The sequence below is a fragment of the Anolis sagrei genome, chromosome 2 (assembly GCF_037176765.1).
Source record: "Anolis sagrei isolate rAnoSag1 chromosome 2, rAnoSag1.mat, whole genome shotgun sequence".
NCBI lineage: Eukaryota > Metazoa > Chordata > Lepidosauria > Squamata > Dactyloidae > Anolis > Anolis sagrei.
In genome coordinates this window covers 210,453,847-210,476,427 of record NC_090022.1, presented here as the reverse complement: position 1 = coordinate 210,476,427, position 22,581 = coordinate 210,453,847, and the positions used below count along the sequence as shown (strand labels likewise).

Here is a 22,581-nt window from a genome sequence, read left to right as displayed (position 1 = left end):
AAGGGTCTTTTGGGGAGACACCCCCAATCCTCCTCCCCAGAAGCCTCCTCCTCCTCTTTCTTCGGGGACTCAAGGAGAGCATCCCAGGCGGAGAGACGATGGGCATCAAGGAACAGGCGGTGATAGTATGATAGCTGGGTCCGGAAGCGCCGAGAGGTACGCACATTCCGCAAGGGCGTTTGTGAATAAGGGAAGGGGGGGGCACAGTGAGGGCGGGAATATACTTCTGTTTGGTGGAAGGATAGAAAGGAGGGGAAGGTTAGGATAAAGTTCAGGGTCAGGTTTAGGGTTTGGGGTAGGGTTAGGGTTAAGAGTCAGGTTTAGGGTTAGGGTAAGGTTAGGGGGAAGGCATGGTCAAATTTGGGTCCTCCAGGTGTTTTGGACTTCAGCTTAAGCGGCTGAGGGGGGAAAGGAAGGGGCCTGAGGCCAGGAATTGTGGGAGTTGAAGTCCAAAACACCTGGAGGGCCCAAGTTTGCCCAGGCCTGCCCTAAACGAATACACAGACAACACGACTGCTGGAAGAATATGACTTTGCCCTTCCTACTCCAGCGGGCCATAGATAGAAAGCGGCTCTGACGTCGGGAAAAGCGAAGGGCGCGGGTACAACCCTGTGCAGAACGACTTCCGTTTGAGACCCCCTTGAACCGCCGAGGTCCCGTGCTACCCAATCATGGGAGCGGTCGTTTGGTGAAGTCTTCGCCCGCCTCTGTTTTCAAGAGTGACAACTCCCAGCAGGATTCCTTAGCACTGAGCCTTGGCAGGTCAAGCCGCTTTCGTCTGACAGCGTCGAGATGCGCCGCAGAAAGGCCCCAAAAGGCAGAGGCAGGCGGAGGGAGGCAGGATGCGACCTGTCTGTTGGGAGCGCGGCTTCCCGCTAGGCCCTCCTCGCGAGACTGATTGGTTTGAGCAGAGCGCTCCCTATTGGCTGGTCGGCCCACTGTGATAAACATTTAGTGGTGTGTAGCGTTTATTTGTTGTTTAAGGACACCCCCTTGGCATGGCTGCAAAGTGACAGAAGGAAGGCGAGGAAGGAGGGAGGGAGGGAGGAATGGAAGGATTTCACTGAAACCCGACGGTAGTCTCCCCCCGCCCTCCCTGCCTCCCGCGATCGGCTGCAAGGCGATTTGGAGGGAGGGGAGGGGAGGGAAGCAGGGGTTTGGCTTTCTAGCCTTCGGGGAGGCGCGCTTGCAAGGTGCCGCTTTGCCCATTCCTTAGGCGCCTCCTCCCGCCTCTCTCCCTCCTCGCCGGATGCTCTCCTGCACACACAACCCCCCTCTCGCCTACGTGCGCCCCTCCTCCTCTTCCTCCTCCTCCTCCTCCGCTTCTCGCGACTTTGGAGGCGCGTGGCGTGGGACGTGCTTGGCCTCGACATGAGGCCCCGGATCTACTGCACTCTCCGCGGCGCGAGGCCCGGGAGAACTCTACGCAGCCACCTGAAGGCCATCCTGCTCCAGATCATCCGGAGGGTCCTGCAGAGGAAGCCACTGCCCCACTCCCTGCGCCTCGTCCTCAAGAAGCCGCTCCCCCCCTCGGAAAGCGGTAAGGAGGGGGCGAAGGAGGCTCCCGGGCAGCAGAAGGGGCCGCGAGTGGCATCCCTCCTGCCCTCCCTCCCTCCCTCCTCTCTTCCTTCTTTCCTTCCCGAGGAATTCAGGAACCACACCTTTGCATCTTCGCAATGCCTTTCCCTCTCCTCCAGCCCGGGACTGGCCGCTTCGAGTTCGTGGCTCTTCTTGCTTGCTTGCTTGATTACTTAATTGCCTGCCTGCCTGCCTGCCTGCCTTTCTCTCTCTCTCTCTCTCTCTCTCTCTCTCTCTTTCTTTCTCCCCCTCTCTCTTCCTTTCTCTCTCTCTTCCCCCCCCCCCCTCTTTCTTTCTTTCTTTCTTTCTTTCTTTCTTTCTTTCTTTCTTTCTTTCTTTCTTTCATGCGCCGTGGAAAACAGGAACTGCCCTCCTTTGTGGCGTCATTTCTTTGAGCGCTTCTCCAGCCCCGGTTTGGCGGCCTCCAGCTCATGGCGACTGTCTATTTCTGGCCCCTTCTACACTGCCATTGAAAATCCAGATTATCTGTTCATCTGGATTATATAGCAGTGACTCTTTCCCTGTCTCTCTCTCTTTCCTTCTTTCTGCTTTCCTGTCTATCGTTTATTTCTTCGATCTCCTCCAGGCCTGCTTCAAGTTTATCGCGTCTTTCCTTCCTTCCTTCCTTCCTTCCTTCCTTCCTTCCTTCCTTCCTTCCTTCCTTCTTTCTTTCCTTCTTTCTTTCATTCTTTCTTTCATTCTTCCTTCCTTCCGTCTTTTCTTCCTTTCTCCCTTCCTTTCTCCCTTTCTTTCTACCGACTATTTCTTCGATCTCCTCCAGGCCTGCTTCAAGTTCATGGCGCCTGTCTTTCCTTCCTTCCTTCCTTTCTTCTTTCTTTCCTTCCTTCCTTCCTTCCTTCTTTTTTTCTTTCATTCTTCCTTCCTTCCGTCTTTTCTTCCTTTCTCTCTTCCTTTCTCCCTTTCTTTCTACCGACTATTCTTCGATCTCCTCCAGCCCTGCTTCAAGTTCATGGCGCCTGTCTTCCTTTCCTTCCTTCCTTCCTTCCTTCCTTCCTTCCTTCCTTCCTTCCTTCCTTCCTTCCTTCCTTCCTTCCTCTCTTTCTCCCATTCTCCCTTTCTTTCTGCCTTCCTTTCTATCGTCTGTGTCTTCGCTCTCCTTTCTTGTCGCGTCCATTTATTTCCTTCTCTTTGGGGCGCCTTTCCATTTTGACAGTGGTTCCTTCGACAGGACCATATCATCGAGTTCAAAGCAGATAATCTGGATTGTATTCTGTTTTCTTATCTTGGTTGCATTAAAAGGAACCATAGGCACAAGGCAGACCTCAATTCAGAGACATCTGGATTTCAACCACATACTGAAAGCTAACACTGATTTCTAGAAGCTCTGACTTCATATCTGTCAGTCTGAGCCACGAGATGCCGGAATGGACAGGCCTTTGATCTTTGATATTGCTGTTTTTAAATTGTTTTACATTGTTTTTAAATTGTGTTAGATTTAAGCCTGTTCTTGTAAGTTTGCATAATAAATAAATAAATTTAGACAAGGATTGAATGCAAATCAGGGGACTTTTTTGTCTTGGGTGGCTTGTGAGGCCTTCAAATTCTCACCTCCTGGCTCGTTTTTGCGATTCCTAGACAGTTCGGGCCTTTCCGTGGGTACATCTACACTGCAGTTTGACACCACTTTAACTGCTCGGTGCCATGGATCCTGGGATTTGACATTTGCCGAGCACTCTCTGTTAAGGAAAGCGCTAGGAAAACTAAAACTGCCCAGATTTCATAGCACTGAGCCATTGGAGTTGAAGTGGTGTCGAACTTTATTAATTCTGCAGTGTAGATGCAACAAAATTCCCGAGACTTTCCCCAGACCTTTTCTCAATTGCATATGGAAGAGAGGCAAGTAAATTATTATTATTATTATTATTATTATTATTATTACCATTATTACTATTATTATTATTATTATTACCATTATTATTAGTATTATCTAAATGTGGGCATGTGTGATTTAGGGTTTTCAGAAAATAATTCTGTAGAAAATGGAGTCAGTGAAACTGGTTCATGGGCTCTTACTGGGAAATCGAAAACCTCTTCAGTTACAAACTCCATTTCCCCGAGAAATCGCAGTTTATTCCCACCACTACCATTATTTTTCCTGCTGACTTTCACTTTAGAGAAACCATTCTTTTTTAAAAAAAAAACAACAACAAAACAACGCACACACTCCTAAATAATAAACAGAATGTTATGAAATCAAATTAACAGGATTGATTGTACTCATTGATCTTGAACACTCTCGCATTTACGACAGGCTTTTTTTGCTCTTTGGGTGGGTTTAGGGAGTCATTTACTGGAAAAGTTGTATTTTGGGGGGAATTTCGAATTAGATTATTTTGGAGTGAAAAGAGAAAGTGGCCATATAATTGAATTAGGAGTGGAAACGTAAATAGAGTGCATTGGGAAAGATATAAATCAGTCAATCAGGTGTTCGGATAGAGAGGCTTTCAATGTATTGTCGAAGTTTTCATGGCCGGAATCACTGGGCTGTAGGGTCATGTTCCAGAAGCATTCTCTCCTGGCAGGCATCCTCAAAGGTAGTGAGGTTGTTTTCTTTACAAAGGGAGGATGTTGACAAGCTGGAATGTGTCCATAGGAGGGCGACTAAAATGATCTACTGTAGGAGAACAAACCCTATGAGGAGCGGCTTAAAAATCTGGGCATGTTTAGCCTGCAGAAGAGAAGGCTGAGAGGAGACATGATGAGGGCCATGTATAAATATGTGAGGGGAAGTCATAGGGAGCAAGCCTATTTTCTGGCTTCAAACTACAAGAAAGGAAATTTCACCTGAACATGAGGAAGAACTTTCTGACAACCTCTGAAGATGCTTGCCATAGATGCAGGCGAAATGTCAGGAGAGAATGCTTTTAGAACATGGCCATATAGCCGAAAAACCTACAACAACCCAGCCTCTTGACTGTGAGAGCTGTTCAGCAATGGAACTCTCTGCCCCAGAGTGTGGTGGAGGCCCCTTCTTGGGAGGCTTTTAAACAGAAGCTATATGGCCATCTGTCCATCTGGCAGGAAGTTGGATTGGATGGCCCAGGAGGTCTCTTCCAACTTTTATTTATTTATTTATTTACTCCAAAGGGGAATCAGAGCGGATTACAATACACACACACACACACACACACACACACAATATATTATATTATTAGCATAGTACAATATCAGTATTAAATATTACTATATTGTACAATACTATTTTATTGTAACATTATTAGTAATATTACATGTAATATAAATATATAATTATAATATCATATTAGTAGTAGTAGTAGTAGTATATTGCATCACATTATAATATTATAAATATTATATGTTTATACAATATATTATATTACACTATGAATCTATGATTTATATGTTGTGGGTTTTCAATTGCATTGCTTTTAATATTGTGAATTGAGAAAGAAAAAAGTGAGATAATAATCATCATCATAGCAATAATATCTACAGAAGCCTATTGCCTATTTTCTCTTGAAATCCACCAATTGAGTTATGAATAGATAGATAGATAGATAGATAGATAGATAGATAGATAGATAGAGAGAGAGGGGGGGGGGGTCAATGGTCGACTACAGTCTTCAACTACAATGAAGAAAGTCTCTCTGGGTTGTTTTGAGTTTTCCGGGCTGTATGGCCATGTTCCAGAAGCATTCTCTCCTGACGTTTCGCCTGCATCTATGGGAAGCATCCTCAGAGATTGTGAGGTCTCTTGGAAACTAGAGAAACAGATCCATTTATATAGTGCTATTTCGCTTGTTTCTGGAAAGACAAGGAAGGAGGGTGGTGCACTTTCAGGAGGAGCAGGAGAAGGATAAAACATCAACACAAACGTAAAGAAAGAAGAGTAAAACATCTTCAGTGGTTCTTAATCCCAGCTAGGACTGTATAGAAGGGTGACCTCATGTACATTTACCTAAAAGGAAGCCATTAAATGCAGTGGGAATCACTTTCAAGTAAGGAATGCATCTCTGTTGGAGAATAAATGCAGTTTGAAACCATTTTCGTCCCATCTACACTGACATATCATTAAGTTTGAAGCTGCATTATATGCTAAGTGTAGGCTCATATAATGCAACAGAACTGCATTTTCTTAACTGCATTGGACTGCAGGATATGGCAGTGTAAAAGGGGCCTGAGTCTTGGGGCCCCTTTCACACAGCCCTATATCCCAGAATATCAAGCTAGAAAATCCCACAATATCTGCTTTGAACTGGGTTATCTGAGTGGGTTTTCCTGTCTTGATATTCTGGGATATAGGGCTGTGTGGAAGGACCCTTGGTCTTGGCCTAGATTGAACCATAAGACCTATTGAATGGGATGCTGTGTTCCTTATACCTTGTAGGAGGGAAAGCCATTCCCTCTAGATTGAAAAGACTCTTGCCTGATCTTTGCACATTTATTTTTGCCATGCAAAGGTAGGTGTGTGTGTGTGTGTCTGTGGAAAAACACCAGCAAAGCAACAGTAGCTGGTTTGCCTCTGCCGGGATGGGCTTGCACAACTTCCTGCTTTATTAAATGAGGCCTAGTTTGGAGATATAATAGACAAGAATATACTCCTCCCTTCCTCCACCCCAGCAGCCTCTGCCAGAAGAAGCAGCCATCTTAAAAACCTACAGCAGGGGACTTAAAATGGATCCCTTCCCTGTCTCCTTTAGCTGAAATGGCATGTGAGCTGAGACAGGATGATTCACCAAATTCTTCTCCATCAATTGCTTTCTTTCTTTCTTAATTTCTTTTTTGAGACAGTTAGGAGCCCGGCAATGGCAAATTCTGTTCTTTTAAACCACCCATTTTAAGCTCTTTCCTCCACCTATGAGGTGCATCTGTTGGATTAATGCATTTTGGACCTTCCAAGTCTCCTCAGGCCCCATCTACACTGACATTGACATATAATGCAGCTTGAAAATTCATTCTATGGTCTGTGTATGGCCTATAGTCTGGACTCAGTTTCAATCCAGTTTCAAACTGCATTATATGACAGTGCTGATGACCTCGGGGCCCTTCCAAACAGCCATATAAACCCAGAATATCAAGGCAGAAAATCCCACAATATCTGCTTTGAACTGGGTTATCTGAGTCCACACTGCCATATATTCCAGTTCAAAGCAGATAATGTGGGATTTCATTCAGCTGTGTGGAAGGAGCCATGCATGGCAGATAACCTCGTGCTAAAATAACAGGCACCATTCTCATGCAATATTATGGTTTGTGGGTTTAGTTATTTATTTTATTGCTTGTGGATGTATTGTTTTAATTTGATTTATGTCTAATTGTAGTGTAAGCCACTAGAGTTATGCTAATGTTATTAGCATAGTACAATATCAGTATTATATATTGTTATATTGTACTACACCATTGCATTGTAATATTATTAGTAATATTACATGTAAAAATTTATATATATATATATATATATATATATATATATATATTGTATTATGAGTAGTAGTATTATATTGTATTACACTAAATTATTATAAATATTATATGTATATACAATATATTATATTATATTAACAGTAAAGCTCAGGAGACAAGATGGGACTGTCTTCAGCTGTAGCTCCCTCTCTCTTAACTTTGGTCAGAGCAGCAGTTTGGGGGGGGGGGGGTCTCCCAACTGATGCTATAGGCAGGAGACAAGATGGAACTGTCTTCTGCCCCCGCCCCCCCCTTTCACTCAACAACAAGCAAAACACTTACAAGTATTTCTTAAGAAAGTGAAATAACGTCCACAAGGTACAAGTCCCGAAGATACTGTTTCCTCCCTGTGGAGGTTGCTCTTGAGGGCAGAGTTTTATCTTCACTCTTCCCTGTAGTCTTATTAACAACTGGCAAATAGAGTGAAGATAAAACCCTGACCCAAGAATCATTCTAAGTGTTTTGCTTGTTGCTCCAGAAACTTCGCTTATATTGACCAGTTGCTTATAATACTGTATGCAAGAGTGATGATAAAACTCTGACTGAACAGCTCACCTTTCGGGAATTGGTATAGATATCTGGGGGTTCTTGGATACCTTTCCATGCTGCCCTAGATCCCAAGATCTGGTGCCAGATTATCTGCTTATCCCAAACCATCTAGCAGTGTAGAGTTAGGCCCCTTTTACACTGGCATATAAAATCCAAATTATCTGCTTTGAATTGGATCATATGGCAGTGTAGACTCATATAATCCAGTTCAAAGCACATAATATGGATTATCTGATTTGATAATCTGGATTATATGGCAGTATAGAGGGGGCCTCATATAATTTAGTTCAAATCAGATAATCTGGGATCGTATCCTGGGATCTAAGGGCCCTTCCAGACAGCCATATAACCCAGAATATCGAGGCAGAAAATCCCACAATATCTGCTTTGAACTGGGTTCTCTGAGTCCATACTCGGATAATGCGGGATTTCCTGCCTTGATATTCTGGGATATAGGGCTGTGTGGAAGGACCCTAGACTGAACAATAAGACCTATTGAATGGGATGCTGTGTTCCTAATACCTTGTAGGAAGGAAATCCATTCCATCTAGTTTGAAAAAGACTCTTGCCTGTACTTTGCACATTTTTTTGCCATGCAAAACGGTGTGTGTGTGTATGGAAAAACACCAGCAAAACCACAAGGCTATTCCACACAGCCATATAATCCCGAATACCAAGGCAGAAAATTCCACAATATCTGCTTTGAACTGGGATATCTGTGTCTACACTGCCATGCATTCCCATTCAAAGCAGATAATTTGGGATTTTATTATTCATCTGTGTGGAAGGGGCCTAGGGAGGTGTAGATCCAGCCTGAAAGTGCAAGGACTGCAAGTCTCACTCCAGTTTGTTTTGTTTTTTGGGTTTGTTTTGTTTTTGGTGGACGGTGGAGATGGGAAGTGGAATTTGAGCTCCAGAGAAGAACTGAAGCTCCCAGGATGCCACAGCATGGAGTCATGATAGTTCAAAAGGTGTCAAACCGCATTCATGTGTAGAGGGCCCCCCAAAACAGACTGGCACTAAGGCAGTGCATTCTACCGCAAGCGATTTAGGTTCTGTGTATTGTCGAAGGCCTTCATGGCTGTAAATTTTTTCGGGCTATATGGCAGTGTTCTAGAGGCATTCTCTCCTGACGTTTCGCCTGCATCTATGGCAAGCATTCTCAGAGGTAGTGAGGATGCTTGACATAGATGCAGGAGAAACGTCAGGAGAGAATGCCTTTAGAACATGACCATATAGCTCGAAAAAACCTACAACAACCTAATTTAAAAAACCTACAACAATCCAGATTTAGATTCTGCTTGTTACCGGATCCCAAATCCTGAAAGTGGCCAGGATTCTCTCTTGGTCACCCCCCCCCCGGGGGGGAGGGCTGCGGATGCACCAGCGGGGATACTAAGTTCAACCCCCGACTCTGTCCTGTGCCCCTTTAGATGCACCCTAAATGCAAGGGCAAAGAAACAGTTGGGTGGCCTTTCCCATTGCCCTGTTGAGTGACAAAGGGAAACGTCCCAGAAACAGACAACGTGCGAGCACAGAGATGCTTCAGGGGTCCCCGAAAACTGTCATGCTCCTTGAAACCCAGTGGGTGGGCAGGTCACACTCTCTCAGCCCTCGGAGAAAGTAAGGGGAAACTTTGTAGGGAGACATTTCGTCAAGTCAAAACTGGGGCAGCGTGGGCGACTTAAAGGCAAACAACAACCACAAAGGCACTGCCGACTAATTCAACCAGAGAAATCAGCCATAGCAGAGCACCTGATGAACCAAACTGGACACAGCATATAATTTGAGAACACAGAAATGCTGGACCACTCTCACAACCACCATGTCAGACTACACGGAGAAGCCATTGAAATCCACAAGCATATGGACAATTTCAAAAGAAAGGAGGAAACCATTAAAATGAACAAAATCTGGCTACCAGTATTAAAAAACTCTAAAATTACAACAGCAAAACAACAGAGAGGAAACAATCGGGGGACATCTAATCACCTCTCAAAAAAAGATTGCCCTAGGCACTGCCAGGCCATCAAATGCTAATCAAAGTGGTCAGTTGAAACATTCACACCTAGCTCCAACAGACAAGAGTTCTTTGTCTCACCCTGGTCATTCCACAGATATGTAAATCCTTTTTTCCTGGTTCCAACCGACCTCACTACTTCTGAGGATGCCTGCCATAGATGTAGGTGAAACGTCAGGAGGAAATGTCTCTAGAACATGGCCATATAGCCCGAAAAAAACTACAACAGCCCATCAACCCAACAACAACAACAACAGGGAGGAGACATTAGGTGGAGAAAGGGGGAAATAATACAGATAGGGTATCTTGGGACTGTGAAAGCTTTCATGACTGGATTTACTGGGTTGCCGTGAGTTTTCCAGGCTGTATGGCCATTGTCCAGAAACATTCTCTCCTGACGTTTCGCCTGCATCTATGGAAAGCATCCTCAGAGGCTGTGTGAGGTCTGTTGAAAACTAGGCAAGTAGGGTTTATAAATCTGTGCAATGTCGGGGGGGGGGGGGTGGAGAGAAGAGAAGAACCATATTGAGACTGCTAACCCAATGGAAAGTGGAATATATGGCCACTCCTACACTGCCATATTAAATCCCGATTTAATGTTTTTATTAGGTGTTTTAATTCTTATATTTCATGTTTTCAATGTGCTTTTATCTTATCTTATGATGAATTGTCTTATTGATTTTATGATATTTATATGATGTTGATTGTGATTTGGTGTAGGTATGCAAGGCAGGCATGTAGCGGGGGGGGGGGGGTGGCTTGAGGGGCTTCAGCCCCCCCCCAAAGTCTCATGGTGGTCGGAGAAAAGGCCTTATTGGGGCATTATTTAAACTGTTATGTTTATTCATATCATGATCTGATCACCATACTCAATATATCCCATATGCATGGGGGTATTGAGGTAACGATACAAAAGGTTTGCTAGGGTAGACTCACTCAGACTCAGCCCCCCCCCCTTCCGAATCAAACTCAGCCCTCCCCGAATCAAAATCCTGGCTACGGGCCTGATGCAAGGCATTGCATTTTGCCAGTATTTCTGTGTAAACTGTTTTGAGCCACCCCAGGGGTGAGAAAAGCGGTATATAAATACTGTAAATAAATAAATATCTGCTTTGAGCTGGATTATATGAAAGTGTAGATTCAGGGCCCTTCCACACAGCCACATAACCCAGAATACCAAGGCACATCATCCACAATATCTGCTTTGAACTTTGCTATTTGAGTCCACACTGCCATATAACCCAGTTCAAAGCAGATAGTGTGGGATTTTATACAGTTGTGTGGAAGGGGCCACAGATAATCCAGTTCGAAGTAGATAATGTGACTTGTATGACAGTGTAGGACCTCTTCCTGTGTTTGTTCCCAACAGGGAAGCTTGGCTAAGAGCGCAGCCTAGGGGTCTGGATGGTGCCCACCTGCCTTCACCTCCAGGAAAGGACGGTGAGTGGGGTCCTGGGGGTCCTCCGCGTGTTTGTGCCCAAGGCCTTTGATCCAACAGGCCTAGCCAAGGAGGCCCATGAGGAAAGAGGGTGGTCCGAAACCCCGGGGCAGGTGGAAAGGCCACCTTTCAGGTAACCTTTTGGTTCAACTCCATCGCTGGTGGAGTTCAGAATGCTCTTTGATTGTAGGTGAACTATAAATCCCAACAACTACAACTCCCAGATGACAAAATCAATCCCCCCACCCCAACCCCACCAGTATTCAAATTTGGGCGTATCGGGTATTTGTGCCAAATTTGGTCCAGTGAATGAAAATACATCTTGCATATCAGATATTTTCATTACGATTCATAACAATAGCAACATTACAGTTATGAAGTAGCAACGAAAATAATGTTATGTTTGGGGTCACCACAACATGAGGAACTGAATTAAAGGGGCAAGGTATTGGGAAGGTTGAGAACCACAGGCTTAATCCGAGGCTTAGTTTGAGGATCCTTTGGCAACCCAAAGTCTCCCTCATCCCCCCCCCCCCCCCCATTTCTCCTTGGGATATTATCAGCTGGGTATCAAAAAGAGAATTGTCGGCCAAGAGTCTTCTAGAGAGGAAAGTTAACACAGCTTCACTCAGTGGAATTGGGACCTTAGGAGGCCACAGGCGCGTAAATAAATACCCAGCGGTTAGAGGCATTGCCTGGAAACCTCCAATGTAAGCGCAATGGGAAATCGGAGGGTCTGGTGATCCCACAGTATCTGCTTTGAACTGGGTTATCTGAGTCCACACTCAGACAATGTGGGGTTTTCTGCCTTAATATCCTGGGATATAGGGCTGTGTGGAAGGGCCCTCAGTGGAGCCATCCAGGAAAGCTTCGTGCTAAATAAAACGAGTTGTTTAAGAGCGGCATCAACAGGCAGTGCCCGAGTTACAAACATCCCACTTACAAATAACTTCTAGTTAAGTACGGGGCTGAGACAAATCCTGAGCTAAGGAGGAAAATTCACTCTTGAAAGAGTTCCTCAAGAGAGAAAGGTATCTCCACCGAGGGCCCTTCCACACAGCCCTATATCCCAGAACATTAAGGCAGAAAACCCCACATTATCTGAGTGTGGACTCAGATAACCCAGTTCAAAGCAGATACTGTGGGGTTTTCTGCCTTGATCTTCTGGGATATAGAGCTCTGTGGAAGGGCCCTGAAGATTTATCTCCAAGCCTTGTTTCCACACATCAAGCCACATTATTGATGATTGGTTACTTTCTCATTCTCTTTCTGGATTAAACTTCTAGAGATGGAAAGTAATGCTGAGGCGCCTTCTAAGGTCTGCTGGAGGGGAAACAAGCCAACTTTGAAAGCAGGATTGCTTTAGATCCAGACGACGAAGAAGCAAAACTCGGAGGATGACCTAAGATGGACCCCCCCCTGCAATTTTCTAAATAAAGGGTTTTTGGCACCCTTTGAGTTTTGTGTGGAGACCCTTTTTTTCCTTACTAACGTTGGTGGGATATATTTCCACAAACATTAAATAGGGTTTGCCTCTTTTTTAAAAGGAAATATGTATTTACATACAACAGTTACAGTGTAAACAGAACAGGTTCTCATTTGGTGAGAACCATATTGGGGTTTTCGTGTACCATCTTTCCTTATATTTATTTCATGTTTTAATTAGAGAGGCTCTTATAAAATGATTTAAAAGTTTTTTTCCACCTTCGATTTCTCCCTCCAGAGATAGCTATGCCATCCTGGAGGCAAAAGATTGGGTTACATTTGGAAAGAGGAGAATATTGGTATTAGAAGGAGAAGATCTATGTAGAGGATGGCATAGCTATGGGTTGAGGTTCTGGTTTTTAGTCTGCCACTTTTGGACTCTCGCTTGCTGAGATGTTCCTGCGATTTAAGGCCTTGGTGTGCTGTCTGATATCCAAACAGGGGACGGTCCTTTCATTATTGGCTGCTATTTCCCCGGCAGATGTCAGGTGGTGCAATACTGGGCTAAACAGCATAATATCTCCAGAGGTGTTGGGCATAGACATCCTGTGATAATGCACCATATCTCCTTCAGAGCCTCATCCACTGTTTTAGTGTGGTGAGATGTGTTCCACACTAAACATGTGTATTCAGCAGCAGAGTAACAAAGCGCAGGGGCAGATGTCTTCACTGTATGTCCACTGATAATTTTCCTTCCTTTTGCACTTTGGTTAAATAATTTGTAGAGAAAATGAAGAAGGACATTTTCAGTGATTGGCTACTTTGTTATGTCCAAGACATCACTCACTTTTTAGAAAAAAAAAATATTTGCATGACACTGGTAGTCGTTACAATATCAGATCAATGCTGGTTTATCAATAGCCTTAAACACACAACAAGGAAGCTTGGGGACCAGAGCTAGCTAGAAATGCCTGGGGTTTAAGGAAAGATGAGACCAACAAAATGCACAGTCACTTGCTTTCTCCCTTTTAGGAAATACGCATGCAAATAACTAGTTCAGACACTGAGTTATAGATCAAAGTATGTACTTACTAAGAAAAGAGTGTGCATGGTGTAAATCTCATCCAGGTAACAAATCCTTTGGTTACATTCAGAGCAATGAGTCAGGCCTTAAAGATGGTAAGCAGGCCTCTCCCTCCAAAAAGGTTACATCTCAAAAGTAGCAAAGCAGAGCAAAATGGCAAATGTGAGGAACTAAGGAATACATCCCCTTTATATACCCTTCCAAACATGTGCCCAGATACATCTCAAAAGGTGGTCAACTCATTAGCTTACATGCATATTTAAATCAGGTGCAATAAACTTTGGAATGTGAGGAGGTGCATTACAGCATGGCACAAACAGGAAGTAGGTCTCTTTAGAAATGTGAATGAGATTGCAGATACTCCCAACATCACTCCCCTAGACTTGGCTTCAGAGATGCTCAGAGGGGTGTCATTGCTTGCTCCCATTTGGTGCACCTGATCTTCCTTGCAAGTTGGCACTGGCCAACTGCCCAGCTTGCCACCGTCTGTTGCTGTTGTTGAGTCATCATTAAGTGAGTGATGAGTGGCCCCCTCCCAACCCATCTGCCTTTCCCATGTCTTTGACTCAGGCTTCGATTTTTTTTCAACCCGATTTTAGGCTCTTTGCTACCTATACAAGAGATTATTGGTCCTTCTACACAGCGACATAATGCAGCTCAAAACTGGCATAAAAAGTGCAGGTTCTGAACAACAATAGAGCCACACAGGTAGTGGCACACTGGCCTAACAGTCCGACCACGTTGGGCATGGGCTCGATTTTTAGATTTTCCACCACCTCCCCCCCACCTCTAGTCAGGTTCTTTTGCCAGTCACGTGGTACAGATCAGGAAGAGGAGGCTGCATACCTTGTGGTCAGGTATGGGGGGGGGGGTTGAGGGGCTTCAGCCCCCCCCCCGAAATTCTCAGAGTGGTCAGCGAGAAGGCCTTACTGGTACATTATTCAAACTGTTATGTTTATTCATATCACGATTTGATCAACATGCTCAATATCTCCCATATGCATGGGGGTATTGAGGTAACAATACAAAAGGTTTGCTAGGGCAGATCCTCAGCTCCCCCCCCCCAATCTTAATCAAACTCACCCCCCCCCCCCCATCAAACTCAGCACCCCCTCCCCCCAATCAAAATCCTGGCTACAGGCCTGCTTGTGGTAGATGGATTTACTTTCTTGTGTGGGGAAAAATCAAGTATGAAGAAAGCAAGAAGGGACAGTGTAGATGCACCCTTGTGTTGGATGGATTTACTTTCTTGTCTGGGGAAAAACCAGGTGTGAAGAAAGCAGGAAGGAGCAGCCATCCCACCTCTTTGGATTGCCTGAGCCGCATTAAATAGCTTACCCCGGGTTAAATCGTATTAGTGTGCATGCATTTTATGGATGCACTTAGGTTAATACGCTCCGTTATTTGACAGTGTAGATCAGGCATAGGCAAACTTGGGCCCTCCAGGTGTTTTGGACTACAACTCCCAAAATTCCTAACAGCCAGTGGGCTGTTGGGAATTGTAGGAGTTGAAGTTCAAAACACCTGGAGAGTCCAAGTTTGCCCATGCCTGGTGTAGATGCACCCTACATCACTCTGGGAAAAAAGGTGGTCTTATGTTGCGGTGCAAACTAAAAACTTCACTGTCTAGCTCTGGAAAACATCATCATGACAGATTTTTAAAAAACCTTTAGGATAGGCATTAATAGAACGTTTTAATAGGCGGTTACCACTAAATTTAATAATTTAATAACGAGCATGATTGTAAAAAATTCTAGCTCATTTTTACTACTGTGTATCTGCTATCTTTTTGTCAATTCTTATCCTTATCTCCTTCCTACCTCTCTCTTTCACTGTTGTTATCCATCGTTCCCTTTGCATTTCTTGAGTTTTGGTGGCGGGAAGGAGCGTTATGTGGAATATGTATTATTTAAATAGTAATAACAACAACATCAAATATCATTATGTAGCCTATAATGTTTAAGTTCTGTACAAAAGTGAGAGATACAAAGTGTTGTATTGTAATATGTTTTTAATTGTGTAATGATGATGCATTGTGTGGTTTGTATTTTTGTATATGAACATATGTTGTGAACCGGATCTGAGTCCCTCCTGTAGGTGAGAAGATCGGTATAGAATTTTTTAAAACAAACAAACAAACAAATAAATAAATAAAATAGATAGCCTAATGTTTGATTGTCATTGCGTATATTACTCAAATATGGTACACTAGCTATACCTGCCACATGTTGTTGTGGCCAACCTTCCCTCCCTCTTTCTCTCCTTCTTTCTTTCTCTCCTTCCTTCCCTTTTTTCTTCCCTTCTCTCCTTCCTTCCTTCCTTCTCTTCCTCTTCCCTTTTCCCCATTTTCTTTCCTTTTTGCTTTCTCCCCTTTCTTCCTTCTCTCTACCTATTCTTGGACTGCAACTCCCAGCAGTCCTCCTGATCAATCTCTCTCCCTACCTACCTATCTCTATCTAATCTATCTGTCTGGAGGATTGCTGGGAGTTACAGTCCAGGAATATGCAGGGATTGGGATGCTCTCAAAGAAATCCTAGGAGAAGAAACCTTGCATCTTAGAAGCAATGCATTTGGATCATCCTCCTCTCCCAAAGCTCCCAGCATCTAGGGGATGCTGGGAGCTGTAGTCCAGAAGAGAGTGTGGATGTGCTATTGTGTGTTTTATTTGCTGGGACAGTCTTTATTGCACATGTGCTGTAGCATCCTTTTGCTTTTTTGGCTTTTTGTGTCCCTTCTGCTGTGTTTTTCAGGGGTTTAATGAGTGATGGTCACTTGCTGGCCTGATATGGGTACTGTGTCCAAATTTGGTGCCAATTTGTCCAGTGGTTTTTGCGTTATGTTAATCCCACAAACTAACATGACATTCTTATTTATATAGATAACTCTATGATCCATCAAAGAGAGACTGGTTACATTTTTAAAACTGGGGACAAATCTCACAATGCCTTCTTTAAGCGTCTAATAAGAAGTAAGAAAAACAACTGTTTTTTGTAACTTCAATCTTCTGTGTTTGCTGAATTAAATTTGGTATTGTGAAATATATATTATGTAAAGCTATAAGAATGAAGACATGTCTGGTTTCAGAGTTATCCCTGGGTAAATAACACCTGTGCCCTGCCCATACTCTCTTAGAGCAAGCCTGTGAAAGGAAAGAAGAACAAACTTCAGGCAGGGTGGACCTGCATTTTATCATCCCACCAAAAATGTAAAAAGGTCAGGAAGGGTCAGGCTGCCAGCCTGTGCGGATATGCCACCAAAGAATAAAAGGTTGTTGAATTCTTCTACCTCCTTTTGTGTCTTCTTAAGTTGGAGATGAGAGCTTGAGAGAGACTTTACTTAATGTGAAACAGTAACTGTTAATTTATTTGTATCGTTCTTGTGACAAAGGTTTGATGGTTTCAAAAGTATAAATTCTCGTTGGTTGCAAAGATGTGAACATTCCTCTATGAAGACATTACAAAACAAAGTTTCAGCATGACATCACCACCGAGGAGACCCTGTCCCTCGTTCCCACCAGCAGTATTTGTGAAGCTGATAGGACCGAGAGCAGGGCCTCCCCGGTGGATCTTAAACTATGAGGCCGAACGTAGAGGGAAATACATTCAGACAAGTAAGCTGGACTAGAGCCATATAGGGCTTTATAGGCCAAGACCAGCACTTTGAATTGTGCTGGGAAATGGACCAGCAGCCAGTGGAGGGGAGTCACCACCGAGAAGGCCCTATCCCTTGTTCCCAACAGATGCGTTTTGCGAAGCTGTAGGACTGAGAGCAGGGCCTCCTCGGTGGATCTTAAACTATGAGGTGGACTGTAGAGGGAAATACGTTCGGGTGGATCTTAAACTATGAGGTGGACTGTAGAGGGAAATACGTTCGGACAAGTAAGCTGGACCGGAGCCATATAGGGCTTTATAGGCCAAGACCAGCACTTTGACTTATGCTCGGAAATGGACCGGCAGCCAGTGGAGGGGAGTCACCACCAAGAAAGCTCTGTCCCTCGTTCCCAAGCCATTTATTTCCCTCAACCTGTGCAAAGGGACATCAGATGGCTTCCTCTGCCATGTTTTCAAAATTTGTAAGGGACATTTGTTCAAAGGCAGAATATCAAAGTATCCTTTTCAATCCTTCAGAAAGGACTAACCTTCAAGTATAATTTTGTATAATTTACATCCCCACCTGTAAAGCCTTGAAAGCGCGGGGGGGGGGGGGAGTTTGGGGTTTGTCTTACTCACAGTGCCATATAATCCAGTTCTAAGAAGATAATCTGGGGGGGGGGGGGGAAAGTTTGGGGTTTGTCTTACTCACAGTGCCATATAATCCAGTTCTAAGAAGATAATCTGGGGGGGGGGGGGAGTTTGGGGTTTGTCTTACTCACAGTGCCATATAATCCAGTTCTAAGAAGATAATCTGGGTTTTATATGGTAGCGTAGAAGTGTCCTCAGTGACATTTCATCAATTTCGAAAAACTACTGCTGTATGATTTACTGTATTCTGGCCTCTCAAAGACAGGTACCATTGTGTGACTTCATGAAGTGAGAAACTGAGGTAGGAACAGGACAAGGGGCGCATCTACATTACAACATTTCTACCCTGCCTTTCTCGACCCAGGAGGGGACTCAAGGTAGCTTTCCATGTAGACAACTATTCAATGCCTTAAAACGATGTACAATTAAAATAAACATTTTGAAATAGAATGATAAAATACAGTAAGACAATTGAAACATTTAAAGCAATACCTTCACTACTAATCACGCTATGAATCATGTATTAATTTGACCCTACTTCAACTGCTATGACTCAATGAGAGGGAATTGTGGTTTTACAAGAGCTTCAGATACATTACTGGACGAATTCAATAGTGTAGAGCAGGTTGTGGAGAAAGGAGGTTTGATATGGATATTTCTTCCCCCCAGACCCGAAGCAGCGGTTAAGTTCTGTGGGGAGATATCCCAGCAGGCAGCAGCCCAAACTTGAATCAGGAAAGGAAAGGTCTTCACACCAACTCAGAGGAGGCCCAGAATCTTTTATTTAGAAAAATGCAAAGGGGGGGGGGGGGGGGGGATTCCAGCGTCGATCCTCCACCGAGGTTTCATCAAGGCGACCGACAGCTCTCGACTGGACATGAGAAAATCGCGCTTTGGAACCGGGGAGACTTGGCTCGTTTCTTCCCCAACATCCCTAGGAATGTCGAAGCTTCCACGGGCTGCCCCTCAAAATGGTTTTCATCCTCCAAAAGCTTCATTCAGAGACGGAATGAGAAGGTAAAGAGACAAGGGGGGCGGGGGTGTGTGGAGAAAACACGTTAGGACAGGCCTGGGGAAACTTGGACCCGCCAAGTGTTTTGGACTTCAACTCCCACAATTCCTAACAGCCTCAGGTCCTTTCCTTTTCTCCCTTCAGTCGCTTAAGGACATAGAGAATCATAGAATCATAGAGTTGGAAGAGACCTCGTGGGACATCCAGTGCAACCCTCGGCCAAGAAGCAGGAAAATCGGCTCAAAGCATCCCCAACAGATGGTCATCCAGCCTCTGTTTAAAAGCCTCCATAGAAAGAGCCTCCATCACACTTAGGGGTAGAGAGTTCCACTGCTGAACAGCTCTCACAGTCAGGAAGTTCTTCCTCATGTTCAGGAGGAATCTCCTTTCTTGTAGTTTGAAGCCATTGCTCCACGTCCTATTCTCCAGGGCAGCAGAAAACAAGCTTACTTCCTCCTCCCTAGGACTTCCCTTCACATATTTATACATGGCCCTCATCATGTCTCCTCTCAGCCTTCTCTTCTTCATGCTAAACTTGCCCAGCTCTTTAAGCCGCTCCTCATAGCTGAAGTCAAAAGCAACTGGAAGGCCCAAATGTTCCCAGGCCTGCGTTAGGACTCCTGGAAATCTTTCGTTCGCAGGAAAACCGAGGAATATCTTACAGACTGGAGATGCCTACCATAGATGTGGGTGAAACGCCAGGAGAAAATGCTTCTGGAACATGGCCAGGCAGCCCGGAAAACTCACAGCAACCCAGTGCGTCTACACCAGGCATGGGCAAACTAAGGCCTGTCCCAGCATAAGGTGGGCAATCCAGTCCTTATGCCAGGAGGACCACCTGAGGATGACCAGGGCCAAGCCCCGCCCCCTCCTGGCCCCGCCCTCTCCCAGGCCCTTTCTCTAGTGGGCCCATCCCACCCAGTGTGGGCTTGACTGCCCTCCCTCCCAGCCAGCCAGCCGGGAGGGCCCACAATGCGGCCTACGGCAAAAAAAGTTTGTCTACACTGTCAAATGCAGTTTATGGTCAGTATAGATTCCTAAATATAAACATCGTTTAATCCACACTTTTGCTTACAGGATTCATCTATAGGGCAGAATGAATGCAGTTTGATATCACTTGAACTACCGCGGCTCAATGCTAGGGAATAGCGGGAGTTGCAATTTGGTAAGAGCACCCTTTGGCTCTTTCTACACTGCCATATAATCTAGAGTATCAGAGCAGATAATCTACATTATCGGATTTGAACTGGATTATCTGAGTCTCTACACCAGGCATCCTCAGACTGAGGCCTCCAGCTCTTTGGGCCTTCAACTCCCAGAATTCCTGACAAATGCACAAGCTAGTTAGGGCTTCTGGGAGTTGGAAGCCCAAACAGCTGGGGGGGGGGGGGGGGGCGACAGTTTGAGGATGCCTGCTTTACACTGTTATATAATCCAATTGGAAGCAGATAATCTGGATTTTACATGGCAGTGTAGAAGAGGCCTTAGGCAGAGGAAGCTGCAGACCTTGTCAAACTGCAACTTCCAGGATTTTGTGCTATGAGAGTGCAAATGGGGGCATGACAGACGTTTTCCATTGCTAGATTGTCCATGGACATAATGGTGCAGCTGAACCCGATTCCACAAAATAGGAGTTCTCTCAGTCGAAGACTTTTGCAAGAGACAGAGGTGGAGAATTTTTTCCCAATAAGTGGAATTATAAAAAAAAATAGACCTTCTTTCATCTTGCTGTATATTTGATTTCATTTTGAAAAAATATATAACACTATATTTGAGGATTCGTTACACAGCTCGCCTTTGGGGCGCTGATCAAGAAAATCGCCTTGGATAAACGTCATCAGCTCTAGTTTCTTGGCTATCATAGTTATCTGGGTTGTCTTATGAGTGAGTATCTAAAAATGGGAGGAAAATGGTGTCATTTTTGGAACCAGTAGGTCAAATATACCCAGAACCAGGGTATATTTGAGGCACCAACATGGGTGTTGGCGAGTTGCCAGTGTATTTCAGCCGACACCATCAGATCTCAACCTTGAGCCTACCTTCAGACTCAACCTTAAACCTTCAGACCTTCAGGCCAGGCGGGATGGATGGCTGTTCCCTTATTATTTTGGGGGGAGTCGAGACACCAGGATGAATTGAAGGGACTATAGGCCTTAAGACTGATTGACGTTTGATTTCCAGGCCTTTTAGAAATTTGCAAAAAGATCACTCGAACTGGGTTGTTGTGAGTTTTCCGATGTTCCCGAAGCATTCTCTCCTGACATTTCGCCTGCATCTATGGCAGGCATCCTCAGAGGTTGGGAGGTCTGTTGGAAACTAGAGGATGCCCGCCATAGATGCAGGCGAAACATCAGTAGAGCATGCTTCTGGAACATAGCCATACAGCCCGGAAAACTCACAACATGATTCAGGTCATGAAGGAGTTTTGAACCACCCTCCTTCCCCATGGGATTCCTTGGCTAGGCCGGTTGGACCAAAACCACACGGAGGACCCCAGGACCCCACTACTCACCGTTCTTTTCTCCCTTTGGTCGCCATCCAGAGCCCAAGCGCTTCTAGCCTCGTCTCCCTGTTGGGAACAAACAGAAAGGTGTCCTTCTGAGTCAAGGAGGATTCGTTTGAGAAGGAGGGAAGGGAGGGAAGGCAAAGCTCCACAGTGAACCCCTTTTCCCGACGCGCCCCCTACTCCTCCGTCCCAAGTTACACTCCTTTTGCCTGTCGTGATCTTTCCCAGTCTTTTCTACTCACATCTTCTAAATGGCATTACATTTTCACTTAGACCTCCTAATGTTTTTCTGCAACTTTTCAGATAAATTCCTCCCAAACCCACCCAGGAGCGAAGCCACTGCTAAGTCGATACTCCCACGCCCGAAAAGCACAAAAGCCGGATTGAACCCTTCCGGTTTCGGATTGAACCTACACGGCCATATGATGCAGTCAGGACTGTAGCCCTGGTTTAACCCAACTCCACCCCACCCCCAATTTTTTCAGGTTAAAAAAAAGGCCGTTTTCAACACTTAAACTTTGTAACTAAAAGAGAAAATTGATTTAATTCAGTCTATATAAACATATAGAATGAGCCATAATAATTTAAATTATTTTGTGATATGAAATTACACTTCACGATTCGCTAAAAAATGTTTCAACGTCCTCCCGCCCTCCCTCCGGATTTTTTTTCCGGGAGCCCACGGTGGTGCAGTGGGTTAAACCGCAGGGTCAAATCCGGGGGAAAAAGTCAGGGGGAAAAAACTGTAATATGAAAACTGGCCTAACTGTCCGGCGGTTCCTTCTCTACTCCAGAAAGTATAGAAAGAATTGGATGCAGGTGAAACGTCAGGAGTGAATGCTTCTAGAACATGGCCATATAGCCCAAAAAACAACAAGCCAAGCAGAAGAGGATTCAATGAACTTGAAACAGCCAAACCCGGGCGGGAGGAGAGCCATGAAACGACCGATAGAAGATGGAGGCAGAAAGAAAGAAAGGAAGGAAGGAAGGAAGGAAGGAAGGAAGGAAGGAAGGAAGGAAGGAAGGAAGGAAGGAAGGAAGGAAGGAAGGGAGGGAGGGAGGGAGGAAGACTTGCCCAGTGAACGTGACATCTGGGCGGGAGGAGAGGCAAGCAATGGCAGGTATAAAAGATCTAGTTCTTTATTTCATCGGCATGCAGAAACCCACTTCTCAAAAGAAAGAAAGAAAGAAAGAAAGAAAGAAAGAAAGAAAGAGAAAAAGAAAGAGAAAAAGAAAGAGAAAAAGAAAAGAAAAGGCAAGAAAGAGTGACGGAGGGAGGGAGA

At 44.7% G+C, this 22,581-nt stretch overlaps 2 long non-coding RNA genes across 4 annotated transcripts; one reads left to right on the top strand and one right to left on the bottom strand.

Annotated features, from left to right (window-relative positions):
• The first annotated feature begins 73 nt into the window (after positions 1-73).
• LOC132766470 (uncharacterized) lies at positions 74-12,488 on the top strand. Of its 3 annotated transcripts, none has more exons than XR_009630490.2 (3): positions 74-156; positions 10,962-11,032; positions 12,317-12,488. It is a non-coding gene; the product is annotated as an uncharacterized lncRNA (long non-coding RNA). The 3 variants fall into 3 exon arrangements; XR_010909301.1 differs by lacking the exon at positions 74-156 and adding an exon at positions 1,004-1,540; XR_010909302.1 differs by lacking the exon at positions 74-156 and adding an exon at positions 6,091-6,272.
• A 6,051-nt stretch (positions 12,489-18,539) lies between these two features.
• LOC137096431 (uncharacterized) lies at positions 18,540-21,362 on the bottom strand. The gene is made up of 2 exons (XR_010909466.1): positions 21,305-21,362; positions 18,540-18,772 (listed from the first exon to the last, which is right to left on the bottom strand). It is a non-coding gene; the product is annotated as an uncharacterized lncRNA (long non-coding RNA).
• Between the last annotated feature and the right edge of the window lie 1,219 nt (positions 21,363-22,581).